This window comes from Anser brachyrhynchus (assembly GCF_964034855.1).
Source record: "Anser brachyrhynchus genome assembly, chromosome: 4".
Taxonomy (NCBI): Eukaryota; Metazoa; Chordata; class Aves; order Anseriformes; family Anatidae; genus Anser; species Anser brachyrhynchus.
In genome coordinates, this window is record NC_137698.1 from 74,323,934 (window position 1) to 74,342,296 (window position 18,363).

An 18,363-nucleotide genomic window follows, 5' to 3' on the forward strand; every position below is an offset into this window, starting at 1 on the left:
TCATTTAACTAACTTCATATATTTTACAGAAAGTGTGATTTAGAAATGAGTAAAAAGATTAATTTTCTGTCTACAAGAAATCAACATATTTCAATACTTTAAAAAATCATGAATACATGAATAGCTGTTTAACAGAATTGAAGGACATATTTTGGCATTCTTTACAGCATGAAGTTAAATATCAAACAGTAAATAAAATAGCAGTAAATAAATTAAAACATCAGAAGAAAAAAATTGTTTGCTTACTGGACTGATTTTTTTTTTTTTCCGAAGAGTGTTAGCCTTGTGTGATAATATGGTATTACAGGGAGGGTAATATAAGGAGGCTTGGGGTTCAATTGTTTTTAGTTTTGGTTCTCATCCCACAATTCTGAGTATCAAAATCTATTTCACATACTAGGTCTGAAAGTGTGATGCATCGTATTTCTTTAGAGGACTAGTGCACTGCATTACAGGAAACGTAGTCTGTCACCAGCTTGTAGCATTTAGGACAAAGTCAAACTGATCTCAGTGCATGTACAATGTAGCGCCACATAAAAATGTGGCATTCTGTTTAATGGAAATAAAATTTCAAGTGATTTAAAAAGCAATAGTCTTTTAACATGGGTTCAAAATAATATGAAATAAAGGTGCATTATTTCCTTTTCCAAAGACAGTATCATACCATTTTAAGGAAATGGTATTGACAAGGCTTAATCTTTTCTACAGTTGTGGGTACCTTGTTTTCTCTTTTGTTTTACCCAGGTTTTTCTACTTTCCCTATGTAAAGTCTAAAGCTATTCTGACAAAATATTTTTATAAATTGTGTACTTCCCACTTCAAATCACTGAGGCTAGCATATAATCTTAGGGAAAAATGTTATCCTACTGGATTTTGATGACTCAGCTCTACCCTAGGGTGCTCTTAAATGGTGAGCTGCTATCTGCAACAAGCTCCCACAGTAATGGCTTCACCTTACTGGGCAGCTGAACTCCACCACACTGCTCTCTCACTTCACCTCCTCAAAGGAAAAGAGGGTGAAAACATAATGGAAAAGGGCTCAAAGTTTGAGATAAGGACAGGGAGATCACTCACCATTTCCCATCACAGGCTAAAAATATGCATACGGGAAATTAATATATGGCCTATTACTAAAAGAGCTGTGAGAAACTAAAAGTAAACTAAACCCCACCCCCCACCCCCCCAACCCACTTTCTTATCCCTCCTCTCCCTGAGCAGCGCAGGGAATGGGTAATGGGGAACGGGGAATGGGGGTTGCAGTCAGTCCCTGATGCTTCATCTCCGCCGCTCCTTCACGGTCACTCCCTGCCCCTGCTCCACGCGGGGTCCCTCCCACGGGATGCCGTCCTTCCCGAACTGAGCCTGTGGGGGCTGCCCACAGGCCGCAGCTCTTCAAGAACTGCTCCCACACGGCTCCGTACCACGGGGTCCATCCCCCAGGAGCAAACTGCTCCAGCACGGGGCCCCCACGGGCGGCAGCTCCCCCCAGACCCCCTGCTCCTGCGTGGGCTCCTCTCCACGGGCTGCAGCTCCGGCCCGGGGCCTGCTCCTGCGGGGGCTCTCCATGGGCCGCAGCCTCCTCCAGGCCACATCCACCTGCTCCACCGGGGGCTCCTCCACGGGCTGCAGCGTGGAGATCTGCTCCGTGTGGGACCCGTGGGCTGCAGGGGGACAGCCTGCTCCACCAGGGGCCTCTCCACAGGCCGCAGGGGAACTGCTGCTGCGTGCCTGGAGCCCCTCCTGCCCTCCTGCTGCACTGACCCTGGGGGCTGCAGGGCTGCTTCTCTCACATTTTCTCACCCCTCTCTCCCAGCTTCTGTAGCATAACAGTTTGTCCCCCCCCCTTTCTTCAATCTGCTCTCCCAGAGGCCCAGCCAGCATTGCTCATGACTCAGCTCTGGCCAGCAGCAGGTCCCTTTTGGAGCTGGCTGGAGCTGGCTCTGATCTGACATGGGGCAGCCGCTGCGCTCTGCTCACAGAGTACAACACTGAAGCTTCCCTGCTACAAAAAAACCTTGCTGTGTGACCCCAATATCCACTTTTAAAAATGGGAATTTTATATTTCCCACAAATGTGTTACGAGGTAAATGTCTTTAATATGTAGCAGGCATTCAGATGTACTCAACCATTCACTTAGAATTTACTGTATACCTAAGTACACTTTTTGTGCAGTTAACTACAGATTTTAGAAGGAAATCACAACCACTTTGTTTAGAAAAGGTATTAAATGACAGAAGTCTTTGACAATTAATTTCTGAAATATTTGGAAATAAAAGAAAAAAAGAAAAGCAGCACACAAAGCATTTTATAGGCTATTTGAAGATCTGGCAGTCAAAGTCATAGCTTAGAAAGCTATTTCAGACTTGGTTTTTGAAACAAGCAAAATTGCTGCCTGTGTTTTAACTATTGCATTAGTTGTGTTAAGAAGAAGGGAAGAAAACAAAACAAACAAACAGAAAGGTGTAATATAAGAAGGTTTCTATAAGAAAAATAATTGGTTCTAGCAAAAGCCCAAATTTAAGGAGGAAAGATTCATTATTCCTTCAGGAATTGTACAAACAGGACTCTAAGCTGTCTCTCAATTTCACTTAATTTTCTTCTCGTGATTTTTTCTTCCTTCTAATAAATATTTCAAAGCTCAGATTTGCAAAAGATTTTTTCCATCAACTTAAGTTATTAAATCATATGAGGTAAAGGAGTAAAGGAGAAAAGATAAACTTCAGATAGAATAAACTTCACAGAAAAATATTTATTCAAATGGACATATTCTACAGTGAAGACTATCTACACCTAATAAATACCTGCATATTTACATAGATTTTTCTTTTCCCTTAAATTTTACATCAGCTGTCATCATCTGTAAACATAAAGAAAATCTTGCTTCCTAAAATATTTATGACATGTCTAAAATATTAATAGGAATAGTAACTTAATTCAAATGAAAAGTAAACATATTTACAATGTGCTCTTCATTTTTGATGCAGAACTGATTTAATCAAGACATTGCAGTTATTGAGGAAATGCATGATTCTCACATTGTATTTACTATACAGCACTTTTAGGTACTGATTTAAAAGTACATTTAAAACTCATGGCAATGTTATCACATCCCGCAGAAAGTATGAGTGACTGAGCATGCTCAAAGATACTTAGTGAAATTGATTTCCTGATATTTGGTATTAATTTGTGACCTTGCTGGGGGAGAAAAAAAAAAAAAAAACAACCAACCAACCAACCAAAAAGCAGGTAAAAATATGGAGTTTGGTAAGCAGAACTAATACAAATAATTATATATGTGTGTTTGTGTGCAAGTGCCTATATGTAGAAGTTGTTCGAATAAGTTATAAAATATTGAAGTGGATATTGCAAACGTTTAGTATTCTTCCTAATATATTATAATTTTGAACACAGCTGCTGAAAATGCAAAGGAAAGAAAAAGTCTTTAAGGTGACAGCAGGAAATATAATACATTATTGGTCATTAGACATTATTAGTCACTACTCAAGGAATCAAGGGATATCTCCATATTTTATGGAGAATAAGCTGTATATACTATTTAGCTAATGGTCAGTAGATTTTTAGATTAAATTGCAGAAAAATGAACATATATAGAAGTACCAAATTGCCAAGCAGTTCCCATAAATGTATAAAGAGATTCAAAAAGGGATTCTGCAAATTCGTACAAGATTGATGCTTCATCTGATTGTTAAACACAATCGCATGCATAAACCCATATCTCAGAAAGTTCTTCAAATGCTGATTGAGAAGAGATTCTCCCCAGAGAAGAATCAGACTGTATATTTTCTTTTCTTACTATCTGAGTATCTCCTATTGTCAACTGCCAATATGTAAGATTAGGAACAACCTTTAGTCTGACTCAGTATGTCAACTCTTTGGCTATTAATTGAGAGAAAAGAGAATTTAAGTACCTCAGCCTTTTACTGACTTCGTAAATCTATTCCAAACTTAAGACTGAGCATGTGATTAAGTTATTTGCTGATTTGGTGCTTCTGGATTTCATTCTGCAAATTATTTATTGCAGAACTTCAACAGATTCCAGTGATCACAGCACAGACAGTTTGTAGGAGTGTACCCTTATTTTGCCCTGGTTTTCTACTTCTGACACATGAAGTTTCAGATCTTTGAACTAAGAAATGTCTATTTAAAATTTTCAGGTGAAATACAAAGAGCAGTAAGACCAAATCCAATTAAAAATTAATTACTCAACAATGCTAACTTACAGGTCATTCATATTTTTAAGCCATAAATAATATATCTATTACCAATTAGATGTGTCTACCTTATCATCACATAGCCTGTTTGATGAACAACATGAGAGTAGTATGGTAATTTAAAATGATTTACTTCATTGAAAAAAAAAAAAGAGTCAATTAAGCAGTTATTTTCAAGAGGCACTAGTAGAATTCGGATAGGAATATGCCATTGGACTTCGTGTCTTGTGGGTACTTTTGAGATTTCAAAGTTATTCTGTCCCAAACTGAAACAATAAGATTTTTATTTTATTATTATTATTATTATTGTTGTTGTTGTTGTTGCTGTTGTTGTTGTTATTTTCTAAGGAAGGCAAAGGCATGTCAGTTTGAGTCAATCACTTTGTATACCCTTATTGCTTATATTTCAAGTACCTCCTGCAGTGTGCTGTCAGTACATTGGATTAGGAAGAACCTGTAGTATAGCAAATCTTAGTTTGCTGGAAGAGAAAATGAGATTTTTCTATATAATTTTGAAGGGTGAAACATATTCCATATGGTCCTGTGACATGGCTTATGGTAGTCTAGGGGCAAGCATGGTGGAGAAAGGCTTCCAGCACGGTCATGGCCAGACTTTTGGCTCCTCTCTGAATCACCTGTGTGAGTCAATAGCCCTCTCATTTTCCATATGTAAAAACAGCTCCAGGGTTGTATTAAAAATGTAAAACTAGCTAAGTTAAGAGTGGGATTCATTTCACATAACCTTAACTAACTGGATTTGCTCAGATGTGTTGACTATAACAAGGATGTAGATGGCTTGCTCATATAGAGGCCTCTATACCGTAGGCTTCTAAAATAAGACAAGATAATCCCTACCACAAAAGCCTTGAGCTGTTAGGCATAAGTTTTCTAGATTTCCCCTCCTTAAGGAGTGTAAAGTACACCTTTTTACCTAGTTCTTCAAAATTTTCTTACGAACTTTGTCCTTACAAAATTAGAGCCGAAACTTTCAGACACTGGAAATGTAGAGGTGATCTTTATATATATGTATATATACTGAAAAAAAAAAAAAAAGTAGCTGGCTTGTACAAAATGCCCATGTTTTGGATAGGGAAACTGAGATGCTAGAGTGAGAATCTACCCATATAAATCAGAATGCGGGGGTGGAAAATGAGAGAGAGCACAAAGGTATAGATATATCATTGAGTGGCAACATGACTTGTTTAGGAATTACTTTTAAATTTTCATGGCAATTTAACATGGATTTCTCATGGATTTTCTTGAATTTCTCAGCTCCTCTGACTGAAGAAACAGTCACCTCATCTTTAATGAGAGGATAAGTCTAGAGAATGTACAGTGTAAAGGGCAATCTTAGAAGAGCAGCGGAACAGATTAGCTGTCTTTCGAAGGTCATTATTTTTATTATGTTGCAGTCACATTCTTTCTCTTACTCAAATAGAATATTTCACATCTGCAGTATATGAATGTGATGCACATCTTTGTCCCATGAGCACTCAGAGTTGGAATTGCATGACATTTAGATAGAAATATCATGAGCTTCAGACCCTACTTATCTTCAGGTTTTCAGGTACTTGACTGTCTTTTAGTTGATGTTGAAATAATTGACTGTGAATCTCTTAGCACATCTTTACCTTAAATGAATCTTGGTTCTAACACTCCTTCAGATTACTGCTAGATAGACTCTATGCTTGCTCTCAGTCCATCTCCAGCATTCAATAATATCAGAGGGAACTGTGAGCCTACAACTGGGAAAGAAAACATCATGATGTGTTCAATAGTAATTTAAAAGTTTGTCTCTGAGTAGGCTTTAGAAGTTGCTTCTTTTTTTCTTTTCACTGGAAAGATAATAATTCTCCTAATCTAGATGTAGCAGTATTCCCAGGACCAATAAAACAACACATAAAGAGTTTCTTAATGAATTTGGAAGACAATCAGATATCTATTTCCAGGAGCACTCAGGATTCTGACTTGAAATACTCCCTAAATATTAGTATGAAATTAAAATAGAACATTGATCTTCTTTTGCAAATTGTGATATCACACATCTCTTCTGGGCTATAAACTCTCTGGGAATGCAGTTTGTAAATTAACTCAATTCTGATGTGTGGCCCAAGTTGTATTTGTCCCAGTTCGTGAAAGAATTCTACTGTGAACTACTGCATGCTTAATAATTTCATATAAAGTTTTTAAAAAAAATAAGTAAAAATATTATTTATTTATTTATTTAAAGTAAATAGGCACACTGAACAATGAACCTATTTTAGAGTCCCACTGTTCTGAGAAGAAAATACAGTAAAGCACAAAGTCACCATGCAATGGTAAAAATGCTGGTTCTGAAAAGAAATGTTAATTCATACACGTTGTCAAATTAAGTGACTTTCTAGAAATTCAAAATCCTACTTGTGTATCTGTATTCTTGTATCACCATAGCACAGACATAATTTTTTTTCATAAAAAATTTTCATTTATGAAAAATAATGTAGATAGAAATGGTATTAATCCTAAAGTAATTTAACATTTCTCTGTTGACATTTCTCCAATGATCTCTCAGAGGAAAGAAATTTGAATAGCTCCATGCTACAGATGAAATGACACTAGAGAAGTTATTTGTCCCTGGTCCCACCACAGGCAGTGGCTGAGCCAAGAAGAGAGCTATGAATCTCTAAGGTCTTATCTGGCTTCAGTCGGTTGGTTTTCTTCAGCACCACCCTTCTTCACTACTGTGAACAGTTCACTGCAACTCTAGTTGCTCATTTGAGTGTATTATCTAACCTTCAGTTCTTCTACCAGTCATTTTTTCATTTTCTTCACAGTGCTGAAACAGTTTAAGCAATATATCACTCATGCCATTTCGTTACCTTTCAAACTGAGATTTATGATGTTCTTATCTACATGACATTGGTAACTATGGTTTGATGCAGTATGATGGTTTTATAGCTCCATGCACAATTTGGTGTGTATCTCCTCTCCATGAAAGTAGTATTAAGCCAGTTGATCTATATTTTCAGTAGTAGTTCATTGACAAATTTCTCAAGAACTAGATCTTAGCCTTTCAATTATGGGAACCTAATGCCCTTCTTAAAAATAAAACTGATATCGGATATCTAAATTTGTATGATAATGTCCTTCCTCTAAGACTCCTACACTAAAGGTTACTCTGCTTCTCCAAGGAGTCCTTAAGTTTTATGTACATTGCTGAATTATGGTGAATTGATTAATGTATATGGATATATGGTAAAGTATCATACTGAAAAAAAAAAACAAAAAGAGAGAGAGAGAGGAAAAAGCTAAAATAACAACCACAATCATAACTATCATCTTCCTCCTAAGTAAACTCACCTTTATCATGAGTATATATGATAAGCCTTGTAGGTTGTTGACCTCTCATGATTTAATGTGGAGCATTAGGGATGGGTCCGATAGAAGAAAAGATAACCCAAAAAAAAAAAAAAAGTATGAAATTATCTCGTCCATGTTTCCATAGCAGCAGTTCCACACAGTGCTTAATTTATCCTCTGAAATGATCTCAGGCACTATCAAAATGTGATTATTTCATTTAGTATAGGGTTTATGGGTCCTTTTCATTTTTTCCTGGAAAAATTTCAGAAAAATCTGAGTCTCCAATAGGAATAACTCAAAGGAGAAAAATAAAAAAGTGTCTGCCAAGCAATATACAGATAGGAAAGTGAGAAAAGAAGGTATCGTAGAAGGAATTAAGAAAAGAACACATACTATGTATGTGTTAGTGTATAAATGTATATGTCTGTAGATCTGTTTATCTATTGTTTATCTATGTTCTCAGTCATATTTGCATATAGCTTTATGCTGTTACACACAGAGAAAAGTTCACAACAAAGTTGAGAGAACAAAATCAGTGGCACCATGTACGTTATTACTCCTTTAAGGACAAACTGGTTTTCTGCATAACACCTTTTTTTTTTTTTTTCTTCTATCTTTATCAGGGCTGCAATAATTCCAATTTCTTGTTCCTCATAATAATAGTTTTGATATTAACTTGTTCCACTGGCAATTTATATCAATAGCAGAAATCTTCAATAGCTCTCAAACAGCAAATGATTTTGATGGGCAAACACCTGTACATATTACTATTCTGACTGTAAGTCTCTGAAGCCATTTTTCTCCCTCAGCCATTTACATTATTGTAATTTCAGAAAGAAAATGGCTTAGCTTCATTGAAAAAATGCTTATTCAACATGTAGTTAAAAAGCGAAGGTGGTTGGTGCAACATTACCTTTCTAACCAGAATCAAAACTGGTCAGATAGTTATCAAAATTCCATGAAAATTCTTAGAATAATCATTACTATCCATTTTATGGCAACTTCTGGCACTGAATGAATAGATCATTTTGAACAGTCTCTGCGTTTCAGAATAGAAGTGGCTGGATTTAGTTTATAGGGGAGAAATAAGTTGTTTATAATGAGAACAATCGCAAAATTGCAGGACTCTATTGCTCTTGGGTATGGTGACTACTTAGTACTAAGAAAAAAGGGAGTGCTTTTAGAGCTCTCAGTAATCTGCACCCCTCTTACCTGAAGAATCAAGTATCTCCTCACTCTTGTTCACCATTTCCCCACTATTAAAGATTCAGATGTGACAGTAATCACCATTCTTAGCAGTTGTAGCAGATGTTGTTTGTAGAGTTGCTTCCAAAAACCCTCTTCATAACATCATTCTTAATTTAAAAGGAATCTAACACCTCTTAGTTCTTCTACTTTTGCTTCCTAGAAGAACAGACAGTTCTTTTGGATATGACTAAGATGATTGGTGAAAATATTTTTTGTCTCCTCTTTTCTGATAAAGACAGAATGTAAAAGATAATGCTGAGCAAAGTCTTTACTTTCAACCTATTTAACACACATTGGCCTGTTTGAAAATGAAGCATATAAGTATATGTGCGTATATTAGCAGAGGGCACCTCATTGACAAAGTCTTGTTTATAAGTCTCCTCTTAGGTCAAGTTGACACAGTTATTCAACACTCACAAAGTGAGAATCCAAAATACCCGCACTTTAAGTTTCCTACAGAGCAAAACAAAGAACCAGCAAATCATTATTCATTAAGTTGCACCATTCTCCCCCTGTATGCAAAGCCTCTGAGCAGGTTTTAAAACTGAAGTGTTCCCAAAGGCCTGGCCAAGATAAGATGATTATTGAAATGTCCTTTCCAAGCACTCCAATACAGACATTTGTTTCCAAGATGCGAAACAAGTGTAAAACAGCATAGATTATGTGTTTTTGAAGACTGATCTTTCATGAAGAAAAGGAAATGAAGACAAGAAAATGAAAACAAGAAAATGTCTTTATTCCTGCTCCAGTGTTTACAGTCCCTGTGGTCATGTTTTAGAAAAGCTTTTTGATGTCTTTGTAGAAAGATGTTTACAGATTCTAAAATAAAGTTAAGTTTGCAGTGAAATGCAAACCCAAAATGTGCTTGGAAAGATTTTTTATTTTTGTTTTCACATGTCCGGTGATAGATATGTCTTATTGAAGGGAATACGAACTATTTGATTGGACTAAAAATTAAGGAGGTACATGGCATTCTACTCGGAATCATAGTATAATCTGGCTTGGAAGGATGAATATCCTTCCAAGAGTTCAATCTCTGATCAGAGAAACTGTAATCTCAAAGTTACATAAAGTTGCTTAGGGCCTTGACCAATCAAGTTCTGAAAATTGGTACAGATGACGATTCAACCACTTTTCTCAATAATCTGTCCCTTTTCAGATTCAATAGGAACACAGGAACACAAGAATTAGATCTTTCTCTTAGCCTTCTTTTCCCTTCCACAAGAAAAGAAAAAAGGTAATGCTTGTTTTCCCCTTAACACATCATGTGCTTAGTCCACTAAATATCTTAGCAGCCCTCCACCAGACTCATTCCATTGTGGGAGAGTTTAAAACATGACAATTATTTATTATAATTATTTACTCCAGGTGCATCCTCAAAGGTTCATAACTGCTGAATTAGGCTATTCTGGTAGCTAACTGCTATTCTGCTTCCCGCTGAAGTTAAGAGGAAAATTGTTTTATTGCACTAACGTCTATTTATATCAATAAATATTCTGATGTTCCTGGAAAGATGTGAACTGCCAGATGGCTAACATTTATTTAAACATTCTGTGGAAATAATAAAACTCAGTTTGCTAAAGGATTCTTCTCCTAAATCAAGAATTATTCTTTCTAATGGATCCATACCAAATCTTGTCTCCTGAATTCCAGTACTTAGGATATCATCAATGCCCTGATAAAAATGCTGAGAAAATGTGCCATAAATTTAAAATGCAATTTTTACCACCAAGTTTCTGAGGTCAAGAGTAATTTCTCTGTAAATAAACATGTCATTTCATCCACAGAAAGCAGTCAGTTTAAATTATATCTAGAGACAAAGACTGTGAATCTTGTCTCTGTGAAAACTGGTGCCTTACTTGCTATTGATTCATGTAAGTTATTAATATTTGACTAATGAAGCATTTGCTTATAAAGAGTTCTGCTAAGAGGAACTCTTTCAAAAGAAAAAATAACCACACTGCCAACCACAAAAACATAATTACATATGAAAAATACCTTCATGCATATTTCTGTATTTAATATAGCTACTTAAAATGTGTATATGCCTTAGTACACTTAATCGTGGTCATTTAACTGTTAATTCCAAATTAACTCAACTGAACTGTTTTATGAACATACTTTTTCAGATGTGATCCTTTCTTTTAGTTTTCCAGGTTTGTACAATAGATAGAACTTTGCATTGTCTTTACTAAGAGCTGTCCTGAGTTGGAGACTATTAACATATACTTTTCATTGTAATAGATCACATTTGATTTCACATGTTGTTTTGGTTTTGCAGGCTCGTGATATTGCTTTCTTCTAAAAAAGCCTCCGATTCTTATGGTATACTTTTTAGGAGCAATAAAGAGGAAAATAAGAATCAGCTCACAATAGCAGAAGGTTGGCTAAAGAGCCGGTAATAACTTTTGTCTCTCAGCTCTACTTTATCTACTGGATTAAATGCAATAGGACATGATATTGTGATTATGCTTAGTGCTTTAGGGAATAATGATATGTACATGGAATCTCTACTTTTAAAGGACAGATTGATAAATTCAGAAGCAAGACTACATGTGATCTAAAGATTACCTTGACCTTGTTAGAATTTACTTTCTTCTTTTTTTTCTTTTTTTTTTCTTTTTTTTTTTTTTTTCTGAATACTATGAAGAAGGAAAAAAAAAAAGTTCTAATGAAAAGCATCCAAAGGAAATATAAATCTTTGGGAAAATCTCAGCTGAGATCCAACTATTTGTGTTCAGAAGCCACTGAGCTAACCTAGAGGACTTGTTATGCAGATACTTCATAACCTAATCTCTTCTAAACCAGACTCTCATTGAACTATGTATTCCGAAGTTCACCATAGCCTCACCTCTAAGTTCAAGGAAATGATTTATCATGACAGCCAGAGGTCTATTATGCATCATAACAGAAGTCAGCCTGAGGGCCCTTGACTCTAAAAGCAGAAGTTCACAGCTCAGGCTCCCTACAAGTCCTGTGGGATATGGGAGAGGAATTTGAGGATTAAAATACTCTAGTTTTCACTGTGTTTAAAGAAATGAATTTCCAGTCTCACTTTTAAAAAGTATTAGATACATGAACACCTGGAAACACCATTTTTTTAACCAGTGTTGTTTAAACAGATTTGATTAAAAGTTGTTGATCAACCTCCTTAGCATTATGAAAAAAAAAATAAAAAAAAATCCAAACTAACCATAAATCAAAAAAAAAAAAAATAATCCTCCAACCTCCATACTTAATTTTGCAGCATAAAACCTCATTTTCAACCAAGAAGAATATTTTTAGAACTCTTTGAATTCATCTGGAGTTCCATTCATCCTTTATTTCTGAAAATCACAACCTAGACATATGTCAGAAAAGAGTAATGAGCCAAAACAAAATCTTGTGATCCTCAGCTACCTTCTTAGCATGGGTGTAGGTTTTACAAACGACTTAGAATATAAGAACAGGCAAAACTCCACAAAATCATAGAATCATAGAATGGCTTGGGTTAGAAAGGACCTCAAAGATCATCTAGTTCCAACCCCCCTGCCATAGGCAGGGATGCCACCCACTAGATCAGGTTGCCCGGGGCCTCATCCAACATGGTCTTGAACACCTCCAGGCATGGGGCATCCACAACCTCTCTGGGCAACCCATTCCAGTGCCTCACCACCCACTGAGTGAAGAATTTCCTCTTAACCTCTAATTTAAATCTCTCCTCTTTTAGTTTAAAACGATTCCACCTTCTCCATCATCTGATTGAGCAGAGTTGCTCTCCAACCATATATCCCACTATTCTATGCTGAAGTGAAATATAAATTCATTACATAACTCTGAAAGGGCTACAGAGAAGAGATTTTCTGCTACAAATAGAGTAATATTCCTTATTTGAAGTTTCAGGACATAGGCAATTTAGACTAAAATGTGTGAAACCTTGGCCTGTCCCGGTTTCTGCTGGCTGAGTGTATTATTCGCGTCGGGTTGGAAGAAGTATTAAAGTTCCTCTGGCCAAAAAATTTATCTGGGTCAAAACTTCCTCCCCACCCAAATAAAGTTAGTGCTAACCTGGATTCCTGCATTAATTGGAGAAACTCTATCACACAAAACAGGGGACATAATTTGAAAATTATCTGTGGTACTACTTATAAATTCAACACAGAGTCATGATCACTCATTTTGTTTACTTTTTAGTTTCTCAGATGGGGTTAGTCACATGATTCAACCATTTCCGTGCAAGTGCTTGGCTGGATGGATGCCTCTTCAGGGCATACAAGTCCTTTTATACCACTTGCATGTCTGACTGCACACTCTATTTAGGAAATTCATATATTCTATGAACTATCAAAGAGAAGGAATAATTATTACTAATTATTATTCTGAAAACTATTATTATTACTGCTTTATTGAACAGTAGAAAATAATCCATAAAAGCAAAATCCTGAAAATGTTACTTCAAAATAAAAATAATAACGAAAAAGACAATCGCTAATGGATGAATAAATTAAATTAGTGAGATTGTTAGTTTGTGTGCTAATATTGAAAATGTCCCTGACTACTGTCTGGATATAAGAATGAATTTGAAATTAAAGGTTGCATCCAAAATTTTGGATGCAGACATACAGGAAATATTCAATAAAACAGAGACAGGATTAAATCCTGGCACCACAGAAGTCAAAAAGAGTTCTGAAGCCAATTGCCAAAGTTCTCCTGACTTTAATGAATTCAACATTTTACATGCAGAAAAGTCAGGAGCTCAGGAATTCCATTTATATGCAGAGCTCTCTTCATAGAAACATGAAGTGTCCCATTTCCCACTGATTGGGAGATTACAAGAGATGGTAGACCACAAAATATTATGAGGAGAGACTGGTGTAAAATTTGAGTGGATAGAATTTTAAATTCAGTATGCTAGAAAAGATAACGAATAAGCTAATTTTACACCATAGGCTAGGTAAACGAGGTGAGTTTTTCCAGTGAATATATTTGAACTAGACAATAATATGTACTTAGTTTATTGAAATAGTGTAAAATTCCATGATCCTACTCTAGCCAGAGTACAAGAAAACCATGTTTAAAACAAACCTGAAGCCACAAGGACCTCATGAGGGTTTTAAAGTCCATACTCAGTACTTGTCAACATTATGCTATGAAGGGGAAAAAAAAAAAAAAAAAAAAAAAAAGATCGATTTTTTTGGGGGGGTCATAGTTAATTATAGTTTGTTTTGTTATAACTACTTCCCCATGAATATACATAAGCCTAAATATCCCATTATGGTTTAATTATACAGCCATTAGAAGAAGAAAATTGCTAATGAAAGCAGCTATGAAAAATGTATATCATTTACAAAACCACACATAGTATACCACAGATTACGTTCAAATATCACAGTATAAAGATGTCTCTCTGAGGATTTCAGCATTTCATTTGATAGTTTTTTATACATTATCAAACCTTTAATTATGTAGAATTATGAGGAAGCTCAAAATGTAAACCCATTTGTGTGCCATTTTAAATTATACACCAGGCTTATTATAGGATATGAGGTTGGCACATTCTTTCACCTGAGTTGTTGCTTTACCAACTGGATTTTTCAGTCATAAACTTCAAAAAAAAATCATTAACCTTCAACACAAGGTTTTTAGACTATAGTCTCCCTAACTTTGTAATATTGGCAAGTTATTATATTGTCTTTAGCTTTTTCCTGTTAGTAACATTTCATGTAATGATTGTTTGTCATCTTCAATGTATCAACTTGTTCTTTGTTGAATAAACAGAATAAAATAAAATAAACTGAATAAAGCTACCTATGTAAAGTAAGGAGCGCATATGCTGCTAATACATATTTTGCTACAAGACATATATCCCTAAATTGTTTATTCTGCCAAAAAAAGTGTTGTGATTTTCCATAGCAAAATCATTTTATTTACTACTAGACTGAAGAATTTATAGATTATAATGAACTTTTTATGAGGTTATTGAAAGTTATCAAAAGGGTTAAGCAAAGACTTTTCTTTGCGTAGATGTGATGCTTATTTTGTAATGCCTTATTCTGTGATCTAAAGTGTTGAGCTGAGGATTTGTCTTTCCTACAGCCCCTGTGACCACTTATTTTTCAGACTGAGAAACTGAAGAAAGCCAACACCATCCTTAAATTTGCGTTGCAGAAACCATCAATCTTTAAACACAGTTAAGCTGTATATATTGAAGTGCAACTGAACTTAACTTTACCTACTCAAGTAGTTGGGCAAATCCAATTGTTTGTTTCCCATACTATGTCTACATTAAATCCAAAGCATAGGCAAAATTTTAACACCATTGGAAATGAAGACTTGAACCTTTGCATCGGCCCTGCATGCATATTTGAGCTTCATGCAGAGGAAAGGTGCTGTATGCATCAATGGACCTTCAGCTATCTAACTGGTAGACCAGGATAAGCAGACAACACTACAGTACATTGACTCTCAGTATAAGCACTACTTAAGAGTCCTTGGAAAAATCCAAGACCTAATCCTTCTAAGAGGAAAGTATTAGCTGTCTGTGATCCTAAGGATGGAGGACAAACACAAAAAACCTTCTCTATCTCAGAAAATCCAACAACTAAGTTCTATCAAACTTTCTGAAATAAAGAAATTGGTATTATTGACTCAATTTGGATGAAGGTGGGTTTGAAACCAGTTTCCTGCTTACCAGAAAGCAATTGAAGACACCCACCAGAAACAGAAGCATGCCTCCAGCTGTATTTCTGAGACAGAGCAGCAACTCCCTCTCTGCGTTTCATTAGTGTGTTGATAATTTCTAATCAGTGCTCATGAATGAAGATTGTTTTTGTAATTATGATTAGAGTAAGTATGACCAGTCTAGGTAAATATTTTTCAGAGCTTCATAAGGAGGTTTTGAATATGCCAGTAGCTTCACAGGTGAAAACACAAAATTGTGGGACCTACTGAGAAGGGAAAGTAGGAATTGCAGTTCAGGATTTAGGTTCTTGGAGGGATTCTTCTGATCAAGTACATATGTGTGAGCTGATCACACTAGACTTCCTCTATGGTCGTTGGATGCAAATAAAAATTATTAATCTACATATGGTCCTCTGAGTTAATTGGATAACTAATCTTTACCTACATGAATGTGGTCAGCACAGGATGACTGATCTGAATTATGCTTCTGTGTTGGGGATTAAAATATGTGATATTGAGAATTTTTCTATTTGGGCTGATATTAGGAGTGCACAATAAGAAAGAAGGATTGTTTTCAGTAACTTACAGGTGAAACTATTTTTCAAAAAGTGAAGGCAGAGAAAGAGATTTGTAAGAGAAGTTTATTACTGGCATATTAGTGCAATAGGTCTGATATATTTTCAGTGGGTACTTACTGCTGTTCAGTTAAGCACCGTTCTGTAACCTCACTTTTTTTCATCACACCCCTTTTGCTGTGGCTCTCCGTGAATACTTGCATGTTCTAACCACAGCAGTTCATGGATATATGTATAAATAATTCAGGAAACCACATTTTAAATCTGTGCTCAAAAAGTTTTAGTGCACAAATTTCTGGTTCTGTGACAGCAGGCATTATAAGAGGGTACATAAACTACTACATTTTTTTCATAAATGAGAAAATTCTGTTTGTCTCCAGGCTGTAAGTGAACTGAAAATAACTTCTTCTTTAGAGATATTTAGGGCTATAGTATTTCACATATATCCGTTAGCAAAAGCAGAAGACAGAATAGCTTTCTCCTTATAGACAAGTGGACACATAACAGCCTATCTATTTAAAACAAGACAAACAAATAGGCAAAAAGAGATAAATAAAAATAAAAATAAAAATAAAAATGAAAATGAAAATAAAAATAAAAATAAAAATAAAAATAAAAATAAAAATAAAAATAAAAATAAAAATAAAAATAAAAATAAAAATAAAAAAAATAAAAATAAAAATAAAAATAAAAATAAAAATAAAAATAAAAATAAAAATAAAAATAAAAATAAAAATAAAAATAAAAATAAAAATAAAAATAAAAAAGGGCTTCTCATGAAAATACTCAGACCCAAAATGAAATGATCTCTTTGGTCTAATGACATCTGTTGGTAAAAAAAAAAAAAAAAAGGTGCATATTTAAATTCTATCATGTCAAAAACAGCAAACGTGGAAGACAAGAGGTTATAATAAACTGATGCAACATTTGGGGTGGGGTAATGGGAAAAAGAAAGTTGGATAAGAATTGCAAATAATTCTGCTATGTTGAATCATGAATGTGAGGAATAAAAGTGATTTATAGGAGTAGAAAATTGAAATTGAACAGGCATAAAGAAAATATTACACTGATTTTAATTATGCTATAGCATAAAAATGAAAATGTTCACAGTAAGTTGAGGAGCAGAGAAGATGACAAAATGTTATGTCTCATCATTTTCTGTTTTGTGTAAGCATACATATAAAATTAGCAATCAGCCAAGAGGAAAATTATTTTTCATTTCGTAATGAAGTATAGCGTGTGTATGGATTTCCTTGATTCCTAAATATCTGTGCTGATTAAGTAATTGAAAACTTATAGCAAAACCAATTTCCAATAGTCAAGTACAATGAACAATCAAGACTACTGGGAGCTGCACATTGTGGACAAAGAACTACGTTGCCTATAAACATTGAATTACCCACCTATCTTTTAAAGTATTCTGAATGAATTTGCCTGACGAACTGATTCCAGAGACCAAAAATTTTATAAATATTTTTAAACTTACTCTTTTCTTCTTTTTGGGGATTATGGGTGAGTCTGGAATGAAATGTAAATATTAAACAATCTTCATTGTACAAGATTTCTATTTGAGTTGTACCAGATTTGTTTCCATCATATCATTGACATATGCACTTAGCTTTAAGCCTGTTTTTAAGTATCATTAAAAGGTACTTTTTTCATAAAATTCACTGATTTTTCCTCAAACGCATGCCAAGGAGCCACTTATTCCAAATTACTTAATGAATCACTGGCGTTTTAAAATAAATAACTGGTAGAAAATATTTATATATGTGTGTGTGTGTCTATACTTTTATATAAATTCTATATATATCATATTATATATCTCCTCAAGCATGCATGCAGGAAAAAAAAAAAAAAAAGAAAAAAAAAAAGGTATTGAAATAATGATTCTTAATAGGATGGAAATTTGAAATTACATCTTTTCTATCATGAACAAACATCATGAAAACATTTCAGGATGAAGTGGGTTACATGTCTAAAATTGAATATAATATCTAATTAGCTAAAATGAACAAAGATCACAAGTAGCACTTCTAGACTTACCCAGTGCACAGTGCAGAGGAAATGCATGCTCAGGCCTGTGGCAACTTAAGGTACAACTGGATTCAGTTTCCCACCAATACAGTAATCATGCACTGGGGAATGACTCAGTAGGCCAAATATCAGTTTTCACCTATTTCATTTGTACTCTCGGGATTATTGGCTCTGGATTTCCACCTGGTCTCAAACACCTACTTAAATTTTTGAATACTTGCAGTCTTAATTTTCTTTCACTTTTTGTGTACATGCTCCATCAACTTCAATTA